The 21,754-nt window shown below is 41.4% G+C and overlaps 1 protein-coding gene across 6 annotated transcripts in view; it reads right to left on the reverse strand.

Annotated features, from left to right (window-relative positions):
- WASF3 (WASP family member 3) overlaps positions 1-14,250 on the reverse strand; it is a 193,169-nt gene extending 178,919 nt beyond the window's left edge. For 2 of the 6 annotated variants that reach the window (XM_066369231.1, XM_066369230.1), the window contains exon 1: positions 14,140-14,240. The gene's annotated coding sequence lies outside the window, so the exon portion shown is untranslated. Of the gene's footprint in view, positions 1-4,498; positions 4,519-14,139 lie in introns of those variants that run through there. The other 4 variants (XM_066369236.1, XM_066369229.1, XM_066369238.1 and 1 more) reach the window with 4 other exon arrangements.
- Between the last annotated feature and the right edge of the window lie 7,504 nt (positions 14,251-21,754).

Here is a 21,754-nt window from a genome sequence, read left to right on the forward strand (position 1 = left end):
TCTTTCCGTTGAAAATGGACACATTTCCTATACTGGAAAATTATAATTACCCACAAATAAACTATGATCTTACTTTTGAAGAGATGGTTAGTCTTTTCCTCCTCATTCTCAGGTCTCTCAGAATGGACAACATAAGCCTCTCTGTACCTTGCAACCTCCTGGTTAATGTCACCCATCAAACTAAACTAGAAACTTTTATCTGTGTTTAGACACTGTTCCTTCCATATACCACAGGGAGCAATTTAAATCCATAAGCCTCTCCATAAACTGAGGAAAAAATACGTCCCAGCAAAGAGTTATAAAACCAATTCAGAGCTAAAACCTGCCTAGGTAATACCCTAAACAGGACTATATAACAAAACAGGCAAAAAACAAAAATTAATATGTCACATATATATTTGGGGAGCTGAAAAAAGTACCGTAGGGAAAAAGAACTCAGACCATTTTCCAAATTACCTAGTAGTGATAGTGTTAGGCTTATTATGTGTCCATGAATCAACAGATATGACATATTCAGTCAATGAAAAAATATTTGTTCAGGATCTACTACATGCAAAGAACACATTTCATCCATTTAACTGACAAAATATGGCCACATAGATTCTAGTTCACAATCACACCCACATTTTTATATCACAATGTAATGTCACTGAACTGTTCACGTGCACAAAATGGGTAACAGCCCTCAGTGAGAGGATGCTATGAGCTGCACTAACATGGCTCTGCGATAGCACAGCAATAAAATCTTCAGCATGCACTGAGCACAACATTTAAAAATCCAATACCACTTTCCACTGCTAGAGAAAAAGGAGTACTCAAGGGCAAATGAAAAGAAACATAAAGTAAAAATTAAAATAAATAATTAAAATACATAAAACACTAAAAAAGTTCAAGAATACATACACATCAATCTTTAGAGCATAAATAAAATATGTATTTCCGATGGCTTTAGGCGACTCCTGTGTTTTGGTCGTTCGACCCCCGCCAGGGTCGCGACCCACAGGTTGAGAACCGCTGCTTTAGAGCCATTTCAAGACCACTGCTCCCAAGAGATCAGAGTGCATTCTAAGAACAGGCCCCCGGGGAAATGTCACAAGGAAAAAGTTGAGAAATGATCCCAGATGCTGAGTCAAGCCCTAGAAGCTCTAGTAAACCTGAAAGATGAGAAAATACCCTAAATGTTTGGCATGTTTAAAATTTAAAAAAAAAAGTCAAAGAAAGAGCTCACCTCAGAGAGAAGAGGCATGGGTCCAGGGAAGAAGAAACAGAACAGGACTGGCTCCAGAGAGTATGAGTAAACTCTGAGGTGGAAAAATACTCTAATCTGAGGACATCTTTCAATGTAGAAGGACAGGCTCTAACAGAAAAAAAAAAAAAAACTAACAAACACAAGACAGACATAGAGATCTGTCACAGACAGATACGACTTCCAGAGGATACCAGGAGCTTGAAAAAGGCAAAGCCATGCCCAGAGGACCCCACTGTCAGAAGGACCAACCAGTTCTAAGAAAAAATGACCTAAGAAAGGAAGAATATAATCATCTTTAAAAATAATTTTTTATTCAGGAAATAAAGTCACTGTCAAAAAAATTCACTCTGCACCAACCAGATGTCCCTCTCTAGTGACATCTAGTCTCCGGTACACAATCTACCCAGCGGCTGCCCCACCCCCACACAGCCTGCAGCACCATTCACTCTTTAATCCACAGCAATAAGGATACCCTGAGACTCTTCCTGCCAAAATCAGTAGTTCTGTTCTAGGACTAAGCCCAATGGAAACTGAAACCACTATCCAATTGGATCTCTCTCCAGTATCCTCTCCCTCTGGATTCTTTAACATGCTCAAAGCATTCCATTAAAAAAGAAAAAGTTTTCCCCTTTACCCAACTGCCTACACATCGTGACCAAACTTCTTGAGCTGTCCACATGAACTGGCTCTATCCTGACTCCCACTCACTATTAAACCCTTACAAACTGGCCATCTCACTCCTGTCCCCATCACTGTGTCACCAGTGCCGTCAACTATATTATTAATGACCTCCTGACGGCTGACGGCCCTCCATACTGAGGTTCCCTTCGACCATGGCTTCCAAGACACCATCCATGCCCCCACAGGCCCCATCCTTCTCGGTCGCAGTATGGGAGTCTGGTGTCCTCCGTATCTTTCAAACACAAGAGTTCCTCAGATCACGTTCGACATCACTCATTTTCTCACTCTTTACACGCTTCTTGAATAATCTCATCTACCCCAAGAGCCTCCATTAACAAACACTGGCAACGGCAGAGGTCCTAGAAGTCTCTCTGTCCACTGCATCCTTAGCATCTCAGGCCAAAAGAAATGGCTATTAAGTAATGGAATCAAGATAAATTCAAATCACTAAGTAGTTATGTCCTAATACAGGGGTCGGGAACCTATGGCTCGGGAGCCAGATGTAGCTCTTTTGATGGCTGCATCTGGCTCGCAGACAAATCTTTAATAAAAAAATAATGTTAAAAATATAAAACATTCTCATGTATTACAATCCATTCAATTCCTACCCCTCATGTTCATGGTTGCAGGCGGCTGGAGCCAATCACAGCTGTCCTCCGGGACAACATCAAATTTTTATTGAATAATGAGTAACATACACGGGTCGTTGTATGCTTTCACGGAATTATATTTTAAAATATGTGGCGTTCATGGCTCTCTCAGCCAAAATGATTCCTGACCCCTGTCTTAATAGCTTAGTGCCCATTTGGAACAAAAACACACTTCAACTGAGAGAAAAATGAGTGTTTATTTTATTTTTAATAAACCACAAGCATTTACTCATGGTATATGTACACATGTTGAGCACCTCACAACTTCTCAGACTGGATATCACCTCCTTCATTTCCTGTTCCAGCTTCCCACACATGGAACAGCAGCTGCTGAAACACTCAGCTTTACAAAGATGACATAATCAAAGAGAATGCAGTGCAACCTATCAATAATTACTCTGAATTTGTAGTTTGCACAGGGTTGGACAGATGTTACACAGTGCTGGGTTTCCTTCAACAATTTAATAATCTGCAGTCTCCCTGTGAGTTCACTGCAGCACTTCAGCAAAGAATTTAGGAGCTATGGTGCCAAGAATCCTGTTGGGCAAGATAAAATATATTATGCTCACTTTGTTAAAGATGGTGCTGCCCACATGGAGGCCAGTTGCCCAGGTGATATTAATGTGTGTTGGGGGCAGGCTGTGGGCAGGCAGGATCCTTGTAGCCTGGGACTTGGTTTTAAGACTAAGCCTTTCCCACTCTTTTTGATGTGGGGTGGTGCAATCCCATCATGCCTCAGGTAAGTGACTTTGTATTAGAGGTTTCCCTATTTTGTATATTGGATTAAAGGTTTTGATGTCTACACTATAAAATGGGGGTGGAACGGGAGCTTGCTCTCTCGGTTCCTGAGATTAGCATTAGAGGAGACAGCAGAGAGCAGAGAGAGCCCATGTGGAAGAGTCCAGGAGAAGCAGCCAAGATGGTGGAGTGCTGAGTGAGAAGCTAGTTTGTGCAGTTTGTGCAGGGAGAAGGAAGGAGATGGAGAACAGAGGTGAATAAGTCTGGTGAGCTAGAAACCTTTGATTCTAGGAAACTCGGATAAGTCAGTAGCTTTGTGAGCACTGAATGAGTGGGTTTTGGAGCCCAGTGTGTGTTTTTACTTGCCCACCGGGTGCAAGCTAGGACTAAAGATGATGGCCCATCAACTTTTGGCTGTTGTTTCTTTACCGACTGTCCGAATCCAATGCGAACCTGCATAGGCCAGGATGCTGTGATGGTGGCCCTGGCTACTGGCTTTACAAACCCTCAAATGTGTCCCCAGTCCAGATGCCTCCTGATGTCCAGATCCCTAATGTAGCCAACTGATCACTACGTCCCACAGGCACCTTAAACTTACAAGTGAACAATCATCTCTCCCCCAAATTAGCTGCTGCTTCCCCTCCTGCCTCCTAAGGATAGCGCCATCACCCTCAACCATCCAGCCAGAACTCAGCACTGCCCTTAACACCATCCTCCCTCAACTCCCCCACCACACACAGTCACAACAAACAACTAAGTCCTCGAATTCTATCTCCTCAAGTATCCCTCCTTCCAGTCTTACCTCTTCTATCCATTGTCCAAGGGCAAATTTGATCATGTCCTTCTTTGGCTCAGAATTCAACTGTTGCCTATCGTTCATTGAGGGGTCCTTATAACAATAACAAGAATCACAAGCCATGGCCCCTAGTTTCTTCTCCCATCTCACTCCTGCCACTTCCTGGCCCTTGCACTACAGCACCGCCAAACTAAACTGTTTTCAGTTGCTCCAGTGCACCCTGTCCCCCAAACAAGACTTTGTACACTGTCTCCTCTACCCAGACTCTGACCAATTCCTGCACTCATACTTCTCTGGGAAGTTTTTCTTATCTTTCTGACTAGTCCCTAAGCGTGGGTTGAGTCATCCTGTGAGCTCCTGTGCTGGCCCTTTCAAAGCACTTACCATGCACTGTTTTGTAGTCAATGGTTAAATCTGTCAAAGAACAGAACTGAACAATAAGCTCATCTGGGGCTGATAGAGGTGTCCACCTGGTTTAGCTTTGTATAAAGTACCGCACCCCAGATTCTGAAAGGCACTATAACTCATTTCATCGAGTTCACGTAGAGACACCCAGTCCAGATGCATTCTGAAGAGCTTTATTAGAGGAAGAGATTTATTAAATATACTGGCCACATACAGCTGACACAGGGCATCAGACCCAAATCATGCAGTCCCCAAAAATAGTTCAGGGGCTGCTTATACACCCTTGATTACACACGGGCGGGGGAGAGCATGACATCATGGTATAGGCTGACAACATTTGTTTAGGGGATACACAGAAACATTAAGACTTTCAAGGTAATACAATCAAAGATGTTTACAAATCTTTCAGGGTTCATCTTCACTCACTAGCCTAGAGATATGTTACCCTCAAGATGCCAGGGAGGGGGGGAACTACAATCAGTGCAAGGTGTTATGCAAATTATGCCTCCTATTGAAAGAGAAGAAGTTTCTTGGTTAACCTTTATTTTAGATTTGAAACTGAATGACCCATTGTTCTTGCAAGCCAGGAACTTCTACATTCTTCTCCCTCCCCTCCCCAAAGGAAGGACTGGACAGGAAAGCCTGATAGAAAAGCCTGACCTTTCCTCCCAGAATATCAATATTAATTTTCAGCTTTTTGGTACCTTACAACATTCCCCACTGGTTCTATTTCCTAAGTCAAATCCTTGACTTAATTTACTAAAGAGTATGAGGCTGCTGTCTAGGGATATTAACTTATAACATGTAATGGATATTTAACAGACAGCATTAATAGCAATACAGTCATTAAAGAAATAAATATTACTAATTAATTTCCTATTAACTATACAATCCTTTTTGCAATTTATATAAAACAAATTGGCCTTTGTAACAATTTACCTTTACTCAGAACTCTTAATTTTAAAGCCTTTAACCTTTAGTGACAATTAAGTTGACTTTCCTTTTACCCTAGTTTCCCTTTACCCAAAGTCTGATAAAAAGAAGTTCTCAGTGAGTTTTTCATACATTCGCCGTACCATAGACCAACCAGCTTCTGGTTTGTGGTTGGAGTAGGGCACGCCGTTTTTCTACCTTAGCAGCAGTGGGAGTGGTCAGGATCACAGTGTGTGGACCCGTCCACATGAAAGTCAGTCCTTGGGTGATGTAATGCTGGAAGCGCCTCTTGGACAGTCTTTGAACAGTTTACTGAGTAACCTGTAAATCCTGCAAGTACTTAAGAGAAAGGGTGGTTTCATTTCTTTTACTATTTGATTCATGCAATTTACTTGCCTGGACCTTTTGGTACACGTGGGCACAATGTAATTTCAAATTAGTTTCTAATTAATATTGGGTTCTTATCCTACTAGCTTTGAAACTGTGGACATAAATGCAGGTCCAAATACTAGAATGGGTAAGCTAAACCTGGAAAGAATTTTATATAGCCATTTCAAAACAACTGTTAATTATTTTATTAAAGTCTATTTTAAATGTGTACTTGCAAAAATTCCTTTTTCCCTGTGTTTTCTATAATTTCCTTATTTTGCTTAGTATTCACCTGGGCATAAACTAAACATTCAGATATTATGCCTTCTGTAACAGATTCTAAGTTTGGCTTTTCTAATTGGCCAAATCTTTTTCTAATTGGTTTCGAATAAACCTCTGGCAATAAGGGTCCCAAGACTCCACTGGTTCTGGGTGGCATCTATGTTCCAACTTTGAGGCAGCCTGGAAAAATATACAATTAACAATAAAATTCAAATAGCTAATGTTAACAAATACTATAACAAGCATCTTAATACAATAAAGTGACTAAAGCCTACTAGATTATTAAATAAAAATAAAATTCTAACTAATATAACAGGATTCAAAATAAAATTCTTACAGGCACAAATGTTAACATATTAACATAATTTTACTAAGTCTATGTTGACACTATTGCTGCTTTATATTATTTGCCAATGTAATTCAATCTTATTAGTCTGAGAAATGTCCCAAGGAACAGGAGTTACACACATTCAGGAAAAGTCCATAAGGCAAGGGAGTTGTGGTCACATTCTACACTTTGCAGCTAGAGTTTAAGTCCTAATGATCACTGCTTCTAGGTGGAATTAGGAGCAGGTCCCCATCTACAATAGGCATGGGGCATTGAGACAAGAGGAATAAAGGAGACACTATACATTAAATAAAGCAATAAAATTAGACTGTCAATACCCACAGTAGAGATCTTCGAGGGATAACTAAAACTCAAATATTCAGGCAAGGCATAGTAGATGGCCCTTGTGTTCACAAGAAATGAGATCAGTTTACCTGCTACTTGGAAGAAATACCTTAGGCTCATGAACGATGTCGTGAGATGGAGCCAATGGCTGGCATTGGGCACCTTTAGCCTTCAGTGGCAATTCCCAGTATACTGGGCAAGGTCAGGTCACAGGTAGCTGGAGCAGGACTAGAAGAGACTGAACCCTCCCTCTGTGGAGCAAGGGGGCAGCTTACCTTCTCGTGTCCCTTTTTCCACAGCAAAGACGTGTCCCCTGGTTGGGCCGAGAAGCCTGGCAGGCCTCAGTTTAATGACCTTTTTTTCCACTCTTGAAGTAGGGCCCTGATGAAATCCTATGAAGCCCTTTGGGGTGCTGGAGCCTTTAAGAGTATATGCCAAAAGCTGGTATTTCCTGACCTATTTGCCTTTTCTGTTACTACCTTGGTCATTATAGACCTTAAAAGCCATGCTCAGAAGATCTTGCTGAGGGTCTTGAGGGTCCTTATCTGTTTATATAAACCTTTGGAAAAAGACAAAAGCAATGTTATTAGCTGGATCAATTCAAGAAAAACAGGGTTTTTTGTGCCTCCTTTAGAATTCCAGAGTCTCTTCACTGCTGAATAATTCAGTTCATTAGCATTCAAAAGAAATTTTAATAAAAATATGATATATGCAGTTCCAAGATATGACTAACATTACATAAAAAGACATTATTAACAATTCCTAATATTTAAACTAAGATTCCAATATTACAGGGCTATAAAATAGCAAATAAAAGAATCAACAAAAGACCTTTAAAATAATATATACATTTTAACATGGAAAATACTTTTATACAATAAGGGATTCTTGGTATAAACTACTCAGCTGGCAATGAGATATTAACTTTCTTTTGACCCACAGTAAAGTCAATCATGAGGGGCGGGGTGGATGCCGGAGGGGGAAGCAGACTACAAGAACTGAGAGCTTGCCGCTTTTACCTTTATTCTCCTGCAGTTTGTAGCCAAGCTCCTTAGCAAGATAATGGGACTTCTCCCTAGCAGGACTTGAACCAATTTGCCACCTGTAAACTAACTGCCTTGCTTCGAGTAGCTAAATATAATTTTCACAAAATTACTTTCCCAGTAGTGAGTTGCTTTAGCCTATATGAGGTTTCCAATTTTTCCCGCAATTCCCTGAAAATTCTTTTTACAATTTTTACCATTATGGTTAATGCTGTGGGTCTTCCTTATGAACTTCATGTCTTTTACATAACTGAGAGACTTGGATATCCCCTTGGTCCAGCGGGAGAGTGTTGGAATTTTTCTCTAATTTTTTACACCTGTGGATGGCAACCCACGGAGAGCTTATTTTTAATTCTATTCCCTATAGTCCTATTACTTATGATTCTATCACTCCTTCTGGAGTTGCAATTTAAGAAACTGCAAATTAACTAGCAAGGTCCACACCTACAGTTTGTTAATTACTAAATTCTTTTTATTTAAGATTTTTTTTTTTAAAGCAAAGTTCTAATTTTTAATACTATTCCACCCTATAATTTCTAAATGGGCAAAACCTCCTTTGGTCCGCCAGTGGACATTTGAAACTAATTTCTATTCTACATTTTAGTTATTTTATCCTTACCTCATTGCTCCTTCTCCTCTGCGCCGCACACAGCAAGCTGAATCCTAACCTAACTGTGTGCCTGATGGTGGCGGGGCTTGTCTCTTGGTTTGCTGTTTACTGTTTGCCTTCCGCTCAGGTGCAACGTGACGGCTGAGGCGGGAGAACGGCGGGGAGGGGAAGGGGCATGCATACGTTCCACTCTCCTCAGCTGTGGCCCCACCCCATCCATGTCGTCCCTGCTTGGCTTTTTTACTCTTCTCTCATTTAAATCGCTTGCTTGCTAGCCCTTTCTGTATTGAGCAAGCTTTTAAGCCACTATGGTGGATTCATTGTTAAATTTAGCCACCGATCAATGTATGGAAATGGATCAGGACAACCTGGGTTCCCAATTACTATATTCTAGACTGTCCTTATTATCCGGGAATTAGAATTCCTGGTTGTTATTACTTATCACAAAAGTGAAACTTGTTTCAGGAGAATCTAAGAATTAGTGCACTATCAAGAAAGATAGGATAGATAATTAACTAGCACCCAGAGTAAGAGGGTGTTTGATTACAGAGGTATTAGTTATTACACAAAACGAGAGGAAGAAGCCAACCCAAGAGGATGATTTTTTTTTTCTCAGAGAAGAAACAACCCTACAGGGCGCCCCGAAGCTAATTTGAGAACAAAGAGAATAGTAGTTCACTACTTAAGACTGCTTTTTAGTCAGAAGCTTCCAATTTTGACACAAAAAACTCAAATAGACACATTTAGACACTGAACAAAGGACTTATACACACAAACAATGCACACCTATTTCAATTAAATAATACCGGATAATTTGATGAACAAAGACAAAGCCTCACAGACAAGGGAAGGCTCCCCCTCGTGGCCTCTCAGGTGCATGCAGGTCTTGGCACCAGAGATTTTTTTTTTTTTCACAGAGACAGAGAGAGTCAGAGAGAGGGATAGACAGACAGAACAAAGAGATGAGAAGCATCAATCATTAGTTTTTCGTTGCGCGTTGCAACACCTTAGTTGTTCATTGATTGTTTTCTCATATGTGCCTTGACCGCAGGCCTTCAGCAGACCTAGTAACCCCTTGCTCGAGCCAGCGACCTTGGGCACAAGCTGGTGAGCTTTTGCTCAAACCAGATGAGCCCTTGCTCAAGCTGGCAAGCTTGGGGTATCAAACCTGGGTCTTCCACATCTCAGTCCGACTCTCTATCCACTGCGCCACCGCCCGGTCAGGCGGCACCAGAGATTTCTTAACCAGGAGTTTTAGAGACAGAAACATTAAAGCAAAGACTGAGATCTCGACAAACACAGAGACGTCTCTTGAAGTCTTGGGTCGAGATAAATCAATCCAGGTTAGCTCGGCCTCCACTGATTCAGTGCGATGTGAAACTGACTAATCCTGGATGAATTTAACCTCCATTAGCCTTCCTAGAGATAGACGTATATGTCCTCACTTCTGATATTCACTGAGAGTGCAACTAGAACCCAAGGCAGGACCACTAAAACTCCCCACCAACATCTCAGTCTTGGAGAGCCTGCACGAACTTACGACCACGTCTGGTCTGTTTCGCGGCAACTCCAGTTCAAAATATAAAGACTACAGACTAGTAACAACCAGCAAAGTAGTTTTGAAAACCCTACCTACTCACTGGGATTCCACATCCCTGGAGTCACAACTCAGCAAAGCCCCCAAATCCACTCTACCTACATTCTAGTCCGACACATAAAAGTGAAAGCAAGAGTTCAGAGGAAAGCCAGAAAGTTCAGTAAAGCAGAAAAAGTCGCTTTACCTACCTCCTCGACTTCTCTGCCGAATTATCCAAATTGTCAAATTTGGGAACCAGATGGCGTTTACCAAGGAATGGTTCAGACCCCAGAGGAAGATAGGGAGCCCTGAAAAGTCTCAAATGGCGCGCCTCTCCACGAGATTCAAGAGGGGCCGGGCAGCTCCCTGAAGAGACCAGCTGATTCGGGGTGTCTCTATCCGGTGACACGAAATACTGGATTCTGGACGAGCCCCCATATGTTATAAAGTACCGCACCCCAGATTCTGAAAGGCACTGTACCTCATTTCATCGAGTTCACATAGAGACACCCAGTCCAGATGAATTTTGAAGAGTTTTATTAGAGGAGGAGATTTATTAAATATGCCGGCCGCACATGGTTGACACGGGGCATCAGACTCAAATCGTGCAGTCCCAAAAATAGTTCAGGGGCTACTTATATATCCTTGATCACATGCGAGGGGGGAGAGCACGACATCATGGTATAGGCTGGAAACATTTGTTTAGGGCAGGGGTAGTCAACCTTTTTATACCTACTGCCCACTTTTGTGTCTCTATTAGTAGTAAAATTTTCTAACCATCCATCAGTTCTACAGTAATGGTGATTTATAAAGTAGGGAAGTAACTTTACTTTAAAAAATTTATAAAGCAGAGTTACAAGTTAAAGCATAGAATAATAATTACTTCCAAGTACTTTATGTCGGATTTTCACTAAGTTTGGCAGAATAAATCTTTATAAAGTAACTTACTATAGTTAAATCTATCTTTTTATTTATATTTTGGTTGCTCCGCTACCGCCCACCATGAAAGCTGGAACGCCCACTAGTGGGCGGTAGGGACCAGGTTGACTACCACTGGTTTAGGGGATACACAGAAACATTAAGACTTTCAAAGTAACACAATCAAAGATGTTTACAAATCTTTCAGGGTTCATCTTCCCTCACTAGCTTAGAGGTATTTTACCCTCAAGATTCCAGGGAGCGGGAGGAACTACAATCAATGCAAGGTGGTATATAAATTCTGCCTCCTATTGAAAGAGTAGAAATTTCTAGGTTAACCTTTATTTTAGATTTAAAACTGAATGACCCATTGTTCTTGCGAGATAGAAACGTCTACATTCTTCTCCCTCCCCTCCCCGAAGAAGGGACGGGACAGGAAAGCCTGAAAGGAAAATCTAACCTTTATTCCCAGAATATCAATATCAATTTTCAGCTTTTTGGTATCTTACAACAGTATCCCCAGGACATTTGATAAACTCTGAAATCACCAGAATGAACAAACCGAGAATGAATGGATTAGGTCATTCAGGTGATGCTCTCACACCCCTCACCGCTCACCAACTCTATCACCGCACTCATTGCACTGCACAGAAATTGTGTGTCTTGGTAGACTATGACCATCTTAAAGGCTCTCATCTCTTTATTTCTGCAACCCCAGTATTAAAATAGTGTCTGGTACTTAGCAGGAATTCACTAAATAGCTTCTGAATAAAAAATGTTACCAGGAAAATTCTGCAAGGCTACACCCCGTAGTATTAAACGTGGCTACCTCTGAGAAACAGGACTAGGGTGGCAATAAGTAGAGGAAAAGGGAACCGAGACTGTTCATTCCATGTATCGCAATAGGGATGCTCAACTTATTTCACAATATGCATTACCCACTTATGTATTTACTGGTATACAATATTTCTATACTACCAGTGTAAAATTAGTCATGGGCAAAAACTAGCTGTGGAGAATGCATGGATTGGAAGCATTTGGTTCTCAATGTCCAAGAGCGGTACCAAGAAAAATCTGACCTTAAATATAAATACAGGGTACACAGAAGAAAAAAAAAGACTAAAAGAGAAGCTGAGCATTTAAGTGAAGGTCTGTACAGCATATGAAGCCACTCCCAAGAAAATATAAGGAATGATAACAGCATATGAGGGGGAAACATCCTTCAAAGACAGTTCTCACAACTCAAAAAGAAGACCACTAGTACTGGCCCACTAGCATAGAAAATTCTTTCAATACTTACAATGTCGTTGTTTTAATCAAAACATTCCAATAACCAGCAGGATACTTGCCACATGCAGGTTCCCACGGTAAGTATGAAGTCTGTCTAATTAAGGATACAGAGAGGAGGCTATAATGTTGGCAAGACCACTTACCAAAGTGTGTTCCGCCTTTATTTTCAGGAATTTTAAGAACAGTATAGTATAGTACATCATAAATTTTAAGCAAACAGATAAAAACATTGCTACAAAGCAATCTCATGTCAGCAACTGGAAGTGCAAAAATAATTCCTATATGTATTAGTTCTAGAACAAGCTTCTTTTCACTGTTTAACAGTGAATACACAACAACGAGACAGTGAATACAGGTCAGACAATAAATATATAAATACAGTGAACCAAACTTTCCATCCTACTGATCTTTCAACATCTGAAAAGACACAACTTTTGTGAAAATAAAATAAGCTCTTAAAAAATGAAGAAAAATGAGTACTCCACAGACACCACTGGAGGAGACTAGACAGAACAAGAACTGTCTATGGGAAAGGTCAAACCCAAAGAGCTTTCTTTTGTTTAAACTCTCAAGCAGATGAAAGAACTAGCTTTAAAGAATCACTGCATTGTCCCACCAACTGAAAAGGAAAGTTGAGTAAAGCATATACAAAAGCAACCAACTTCCAACAGAATTCACCCTAGAGGCAATAGAAAAAAAAAATGAGTCAAATCATAACACTTTAAACTCAGTTTTGATGAAGAAGCAGACATTTTAAGTTTCAGACAAACCGAATTTCAAAGATGCAAAATATTTCAAATGGCTAGCCCCTTCCCCTTTCATTTAAAAAAAAAAATAGTGGATTCCGAATATTACATTAAAATGCCATTTACCCCATTATACACTTGACTGGGATAGATTCAAAGCAAGAGGGAGTCTTTTTAATTTTCAGTTTCTAAAAAAATCAAAAATTATTGCTGGCACTGTGATGTTTATTTTACATCAATCTCCAAGCGAGAAAGAATCCCTATGCCGCCCAATGAATGGCACGTAACAAAATGAGATGCTCCCATTCATCCCTAAACCCATCGCTCAGTTTCTAAATAATTAATAATTGTGCTCCCCACCAGAGAACGACTCCTTGCAGAGAGACTAGACCGAGAACTCGCCAATTCCCGTAAGTAGCACTGACGGAGAGAAAAAGGTTTTCCACTCGCTGAATCCCGCGCGCCGCGGCCCCCGCCGCCGCGCAGTCGGGTTCCCCGGGAACGACTCCTGCAGACGACGCGAGTCTGGGAGCGCAGCCCTCGCCCAGCCCTGCCCGCGCTGCTCCTCGCCTCGCCAGTGTCCGACCCCTTCCCCGCTCGCGGGGAAAGTCCGAGCCCGCACCTGAGGCCAGAACCCTCGCAGGCCCGCAGCCCCAGGGGAGGAGGCCCCAGGCGCGGGGCCTCGGGCGCAGAGGCGCGGGGAGAGCGAACAGGAGTACTGAGAGGACCCCAGAGCGGCGGCACGCGGGCCTAGGCCAGACGCGGACGAGGGCGCGCGGAACAGAGAGAGATGAGAAGGTCCCGGACGCGGGGCGGCCCCGGGCGTCGTGCGAGGGGCGTGAGTGGAGGCCCGGCGCCACCTGCAGCCAGGTAGCGCGCCCCGGACAGCCTGGGGGAGATAGGCCACCGGGCCGCGTCGCGACGGCTGGAAGCCGCGGTCGGCGCGGGGGCCAGCGGGAAGGATGCAGCCGGCTGAGGAGCAAGGCGCGGAGCAGCCCCGCGGCCCGCAGTGGGCCCCGCCGCCCGCCCGAGCGCGCCAGGCGCGATGCAGCAACTTCATTGGCCGCGGGGCTGCGGAGCCGGGTCCGCGCCGCCCTCCCCGGGACACCCCCCGCGGCCCCGAGCCAAGCAGGAAAGGGGCCGGGACCGGGGAGCGCGGCCGGCCGCAGCCTGCACTCACCAGTCCGCGGTGCCGCCGCCGGCGCCTGAGACGCACTCCGCATTCCATGGTCCCGCCGTGCCGCTGCCGCTGGAGCCCTGCGCCGCTCCACACCGCACGCAGCGGCGCCAGCGACCGCCTCCGGCGGGGCCACAGCCGCGGCAACGCCCCCGCTCGGCGGGGGGCCCGTCCGCATCAAGAGGGCGGCTCAGCGCCGACTCCGCCAACCAAGGCCCGCTCTCCGGGCCGCTTCGCCAGGATTGGCGAGCGCCTCGGCCAATGGGGAGGCGGTAAGGGCGCGAGCGTCGGGTCTGAGGGGCGGGGGATTGCGGAGAAGGTGGCTCTCCCTTCGCCGTACCCCCGAGCGGGGTGCGAGAGTCGGCCGACGTTCTGTCCGTGTGAGAGTTATAGAGCTGCGTGGGGCCGAAAGTATTTGCAGGGGCTTTTGCATAGCCTGTGTTTAAGATGTACCACCGCCTGCTGTCCCTTTCAGTTTCCACCCATACCCTGGGTTTTGAGAGTCTCCTAGAAACAGCTCTGTCAACCTGCATGTTGTCTGCAACCCGGAGAGGAGTGTAGCCGTATCATGGGTTGGTTTTATACCCTTATCAAATCTGTTAACATTCTACCTCAAAAAATGTTCTCATCTCCCTCTACAGATTTCGCCTTTTTATGCACACTATCGCCAATCATCCTCCACCCATCATGTGGGAAAACCCACAATATCTCAAACATTGGATGTCCCTGAAACTACCAACCTAAATCCCATGGCAATGGAACGTAGGTGATAGTTGATGACACAGACGGAAACTTAAAAAGGAAGGAAAGAAGACAAAAGCCCCATATGTTCTCCCTAGGTCCTGAAGGAAAGGGGTTCAAAGGCATCAAGTAGAAATGTGATCTTTGCTTTACCTGCATGCCTTTAATCTTCTGATTTACAAATAAGATCACTTCGCTGAAAATTTACAGAAAAAAAGTTCCAATCCCAATAGAGCCCAAGAAAAACTAATGCAGGTTGTCCTCATCTTGTCTTTACCAGGCCTCTGATAACTATCCTTGTCTGTTGCAGCTAGAAACAGGCAACATCTAACAGCTAGGAAAAAAAGAATAGCAGTTCATAATACTTTTAGCAAAGTAGGCAGCAACACAAACGCAAAAGAATAGTCATGCACCCCTCTTTATGTGTAATCTACATTGCTCACAAAAATTAGGGGATCAGGGAATGTGCAGATAGTCCAATATTTTCAGCCTTTTGTATAGTGCATTTTCACTAATGAAATAAAAGATGGTTTTGCATCTCTTTGCATAATTGAACAATTTTCTTTGACTTGTCATTTGCTTTTCTGATGTTCTTGTTTAATTAAAAAAATGCTTTTTTTAATCGCTTCATATTCATTTTGAAATATCCCCTGATTTTTGTGAGCAGTATATTTGCCCATGCTCCTTCCAAAGGAAGGCTTTTAAAAACTCTGTTTTAAGTTAACGTATACTTAGTTTCCATATAATCTCAATGTGAAATATACTAGTAATTAATAAGGTAAACAAGATTTTAGTGAATTATTACAGTACTCTGTATTTGAAATATTAATACCAGGATGATAATTTTCTGTTGAATTGGCATTCATATTAAATTTACTTTCCTTTATTTTGTTTTCACTGACTTAAGAAAATAATTTCCATGTCTATATTTGGGCCATTAATTTAGAACTCAAAAATATGAAGGTATAAGATACCCAGAGTGTGTTGTCAGGGTTGCTAATCACATTTTCCTTCCTCCCCCCAGTTTCAGTGACCCAGCCATGTATGAGCTGTTGTGGCATTTAGTTTACCCACTACTGACTGTTGATAGTACTGTCCTGAATTGTTCTATATAGGTCGGTCTTACCTCTACTTCAGTGGCAAGTTCCATGAGGGTGAGGTCCTTATTTTATATTCTTGTTTCCGCCCCCTGTAATGCCCGACACAATGCACAACATGTAATAGGTATAATTCTATCCTTAGTATTGTGTCCATAACATAAAATCTTTCAAATACAGTACTTTTGTGAACCAGTCCTTTAAAAAAAAGTTGCTCAGAGTAGTCTTGTTTGGGGGCTAGTGCTTCACACTTAACAGTGCTTGAAAAATGTTGCCAAATATGGGAGTGAATTAGTTGTCTATAACAGAAACTTGACTGAAGTGTTTACCAAACAGGGGCTGTTTCTTATCACAAAGCAAATCTAGAGACAGCACAGGGCTTCTGCAATATCTCCTGGGTGTCAAGGTATCTCAGGCTCCTTCTAGTCATTGGCTCTGCTATGCTTGACCTGTGACTTTGTCTTCCTCCTCACAAGATGATTGCTCCTCTTCTGGGTATTGTATCATAGAAAGTGGTAGCTGGACGGATTAAGGGGGAAAGATAAAAAAGGTACATGCCAGCTTAGTCTTCCCATATAACAGTCATAATGGGAAGCTCTAACCAGCACCTTCTGCTTGCTTTTCATTGGCTAGCTCTGTCACACTGACCACCCCTAGATGCAAGGGAGCCTGAAATACTAAGTATTTAAAGCTGGGGACCTTGTCTGCAACAATGCAGGGTTCTGTCAGTAAGTGAGAAAGGGAATGCAGTTAATGCTATAGTTGCTGAGTGAATGAATCACTGTATTCATGAGATGAACCATTTTTTAAAATTAAAAAAAGGCATTCAAATCTCAATAAGAAAACAACCAACCTAGTTTAAAATTAGCAAAAGATCTAGACACCTCACCAAAGTAGAGATGGCAATGTACAGATGGCAAATAAGCAAATGCTCAACATTATATGTCAGAGAATTGCAAATTAACAATGAAATATCACAACATACCTTCTAAAATGGCTAAAGTCCAAAAAAAATAATACCAAATGCTGGCAAGGATGTGGAGCAAATGCTCATTCAGTGCTGGGGGGAACACAAAATGGTACAGCCACTTTGGAAAACAGAGTGACAGTTTTTCACAAAGCTAAATATAATTTACCATATGACCTAGCCATCAGGCTCCTTGGTATTTACAAATTGAGGTGAAAACTTATGCCCACACAAAAACCTCCACACAAATGTTTATTAACAATCATCAAACACTGGAGGCCCTGGCTGGTTGCTCAGTGGTTAGAGGATTGGTCCAATGTATGGATGTCCCAGTTTGATCCCCAATCAGGGCACACAGAGAAGTGACCACCTGCTTCTTCCCCCACCCCCAGCCAGTAACTCAATTGGTTCAAGCATGGGCCCAAGTGCTAAGGACGTCATTGGTTCTAGCATCAGCTTCAGGTGTTAAAACTAGCTCAGTTGATTTTGGCCATCAGCCCCAGATGGGGGTTGCTGGGTGGAACCTGGTCCAGCTGCATGTGGGGAGCCTGTCTCACTACCTCCCCTCCTCTCACTTAAAAAAGAATAAAACACTGGAAGCAACCAAGATGTCCCTTAGTCGGTTAATGGATAAACTAACTGTGGTACCTCCAGACAATGAGATTTTATTCAGTGATAAAAAAAAAATGAACTGTCAAGCCATAGAAAGGCATGGTGGAACTTGAAATCAACGTAATCCTAAGTGAGAGAAGCCAGTCTGAAAGGGCTCTGTAGTGTACGATTCCAATTATACAACATTCTGGAAAAGGCAAAAGTGTGAAGACAGTGAAAAAGAGCAGTGGCCAGGGGTTGGAGGAGGGAGGGGTGAACAGGAAGAGCACAGAGGATGTTTGGGGCATATCTGTATGATATTGTAATGGTGGACACGTGTTGTCAATATTTGTCAAAATGCATAAACTGTAAAACATAAAAATGAACTTTCCTATAAACTGTGGACTTTAGTTAATAACAATGTATCAAAATTGGTTTATTAATTGTAACCACAGTAATGTAAGATGTTAATAATAGGAGAAACTGTGTGAGGAGTAGAAAGGTGGGAGGTGGGCGAATACATGGCACTCTATGTACTGTCGGCTCAGTTTTTCTATAAATCTAAAACTGTACTATAAAATAAAATCAGTTAATCATTCAGAACAGGAAATAAGTTAACAAAACAAACTTAATATAATGAAGTTAGCATAACAAAGAAAAAATGGGGGAGAGAATTCAACTTTGCTTTATTTATGAAACTTGAATGCATTCACAGACAATTCCATTGCCCTTCAACCACTGCTAAATCTTAAAACGTTCTTCATCACATATGTGTAAATATATATTTTTTTGTTTGAGGAGGTTCCCCTGATTTTTATATTGAAAAATTTCAAATATAAAGAAAAGTTGGAGGAATGGTACAATGAGCACCTATATACCTTCTACCCAGATTCACCAGTTGTCCCTGCACTGTTTGCTGTGCCTGTTCATTCTTCATCACAATCCTTTTCTCTCTTCTCTCTCTCTTTCTCCCTTCCTCTCTACAGAGACTAAGTACTCCTAAGTTTTCAAGACTTCGTTACTCATTTTCTTTTTTCCCTTTCTTCTAAATATTTGCCCAACCTGGTATCTAATGCTATCCCCATGAACTGGCATCATGCTGACATACTAAAATTAAATTTGGGGACATGGGAGGTGGTGCTATGGCATCAGGCCATATCATGATCAGAGTAAAGAGAACACTGATGACACAAGGCAGTCAATCATTTGTGTTCCATGAAGTGATGTGTATGAAGCACCTGGTCCTGGAATCACCACTGAGCTGACTGTGTGCTGTCTGGTATTATTATAACTGAACAAGCTGTCAAGTCAATTCCTATTAAGATCTTCCCAACTATGATTTTAAAACCTCTTTAATGTGCTATTTTTGTTCCTTTCTACCCTTGGATGGTCAAAATCTTGGATAAATTTTCAAAATTAAAATGTAGGCATTTTTAGTGTCATCTTTGCTTTGAATCAGATAACTCTGGTAGTGATGACATTGTGACTTTTTCAACACATTTTATAAATTAGATACTTGCTCAGTGATTTGCCTAAATTGTGTCATTACTAACTCATTAGTGGAAAAACAATTGCCATTCTCTTTACCTAATAGCATGTCATCTTACATGAAAATTACAAACTGTTTTGCGGTAGGACGTAAGTTCAGTCTCACTTTGGGGAAGCTAAAGAACTAGAATGTTTGCTCATTAGAAGAACATAATTAAAATATGTAAGAAATCAAATTATAAAAGCATAATCATTGTCATCATTTTTAACATATTCCTCTGTACTTGCTCTTAGAATGAAGTGAAATAATGACTACAGATACCAGTTCTCAAGAATTAATTTAGCTTCATACATACATCTTCATAAACAAGCTTCAATAACTATACGTAGCTTCGTTTGAAGGATAGTATCTATTTTTATGTTGACACTAGAGTGTGAAACAAATACATCTACATACCCACATCTCATAAGAATAAAATCTTGCCCAGAAAAATAAGAAACTTTATCTTAAAATGGGATGTGAACCCAATTAGCTCATGAGAGTAGGGCAGTATATTGATATTATTAACCTTATTTTCTTTTTTTTTTTTTATACTAAATTTTTATTAATGGTAATGGGATGACATTAATAAATCAGGGTACATATATTCAAAGAAAACATGTCTAGGTTATTTTGTCATTAAATTATGTTGCAAACCCCTCGCCCAAAGTCAGACTGTCCTCCGCCACCCTCTATCTAGTTCTCTGTGCCCCTCCCCCTCCCCCTAACTCTCTCCCTCCCTCCCTCCCATGTCCTCCCTCCCGCCACCCTTGGTAACGACCACACTCTTGTCCATGTCTCTTAGTCTCATTTTTATGTTCCACCAATGTATGGAATCATGTAGTTCTTGTTTTTTTCTGATTTACTTATTTTACTCCTTATAATGTTATCAAGATCCCACCATTTTGCTGTAAATGATCTGATGTCATCATTTCTTATGGCTGAGTAGTATTCCATAGTGTATATGTGCCACATCTTCTTTATCCAGTCTTCTATTGAAGGGCTTTTTGGTTGTTTCCATGTCTTGGCCACTGTGAACAGTGCTGCAATGAACATGGGGCTACATGTGTCTTCACGTATCAATGTTTCTGAGGTTTTGGGGTATATACCCAGTAGAGGGATTGCTGGGTCATAAGGTAGTTCTATTTGCAGTTTTTTGAGGAACCACCATACTTTCCTCCATAATGGTTGTACTACTTTACAGTCCCACCAACAGTGAATGAGGGTTCCTTTTTCTCCACAGCCTCTCCAACATTTGCTATTACCCGTCTTGTTGATAATAGCTAATCTAACAGGAGTGAGGTGGTATCTCATTGTAGTTTTGATTTGCATTTCTCTAATAACTAATGAAGCTGAGCATCTTTTCATATATCTGTTGGCCATTTGTATCTCTTCCTGGGAGAAGTGTCTGTTCATGTCCTCTTCCCATTTTTTTATTGGATTGTTTGTTTGTTTGTTGTTGAGTTTTATGAGTTCTTTGTAAATTTTGGATATTAGGCCATTATCTGAGCTGTTGTTTGAAAATATCATTTCCCATTTAGTTGGCTGTCTGTTTATTTTTATATCAGTTTCTCTTGCTGAGCAAAAACTTTTTATTCTGATGTAGTCCCATTCATTTATCTTTACCTTCACTTCTCTTGCCATTGGAGTCAAGTTCATAAAATGTTCTTTAAAACCTAGGTCCATGATTTTAGTACCTATGTCTTCTTCTATGTACTTTATTGTTTCAGGTCTTATATTTAGGTCTTTGATCCATTTTGAATTAATTTTAGTACACGGGGACAGGCTGTAGTCGAGTTTCATTCTTTTGCATGTGGCTTTCCAGTTTTCCCAACACCATTTGTTGAAGAGGCTTTCTTTTCTCCATTGTGTGCTGTTGGCCCCTTTATCAAAGATTATTTGACCATATATATGTGGTATTATTTCTGGGCTTTCTATTCTGTTCCATTGGTCTGAGTGTCTATTTTTCTGCCAATACCATGCTGTTTTGATTATCGTGGCCCTATAATATAGTTTAAAGTCAGGTATTGTAATGCCCCCAGCTTCATTCTTTTTCCTTAGGATTGTTTTGGCTATTCGGGGTTTTTTATAGTTCCATATAAATCTGATGATTTTTTGTTCCATTTCTTTAAAAAATCTCATAGGGATTTTGATGGGAATTGCATTAAATTTGTATATTGCTTTGGGTAATATGGCCATTTTGATTATATTTATTCTTCCTATCCAAGAACAAGGAATATTTTTCCATCTCATTGTATCTTTTTCGATTTCTCTTAACAATGCTTTGTAATTTTCATTATATAGGTCCTTTACGTTCTTTGTTATGTTTATTCCTAGGTATTTTATTTTTTTTGTTGCAATCGTGAAGGGAATTGTTTTTTTGAGTTCGTTTTCTAATATTTCATTGTTGGCATATAGAAAGGCTATGGACTTTTGTATGTTAATTTTGTATCCTGCGACCTTACTGTATTGGTTTATTGTTTCTAATAATCTTTTTGTGGAGTCCTTCGGGTTTTCGATGTATAGGATCATATCATCAGCAAAAAGTGATACCTTTACTTCTTCTTTTCCGATATGGATGCCTTTTATTTCTTTGTCTTGTCTGATTGCTCTGGCCAGAACTTCTAGCACCACGTTAAATAAGAGTGGAGAGAGTGGACAACCCTGTCTTGTTCCTGATTTAAGGTAGAAAGT

Source organism: Saccopteryx leptura, chromosome 2, assembly GCF_036850995.1.
Source record: "Saccopteryx leptura isolate mSacLep1 chromosome 2, mSacLep1_pri_phased_curated, whole genome shotgun sequence".
Classification (NCBI taxonomy): domain Eukaryota; kingdom Metazoa; phylum Chordata; class Mammalia; order Chiroptera; family Emballonuridae; genus Saccopteryx; species Saccopteryx leptura.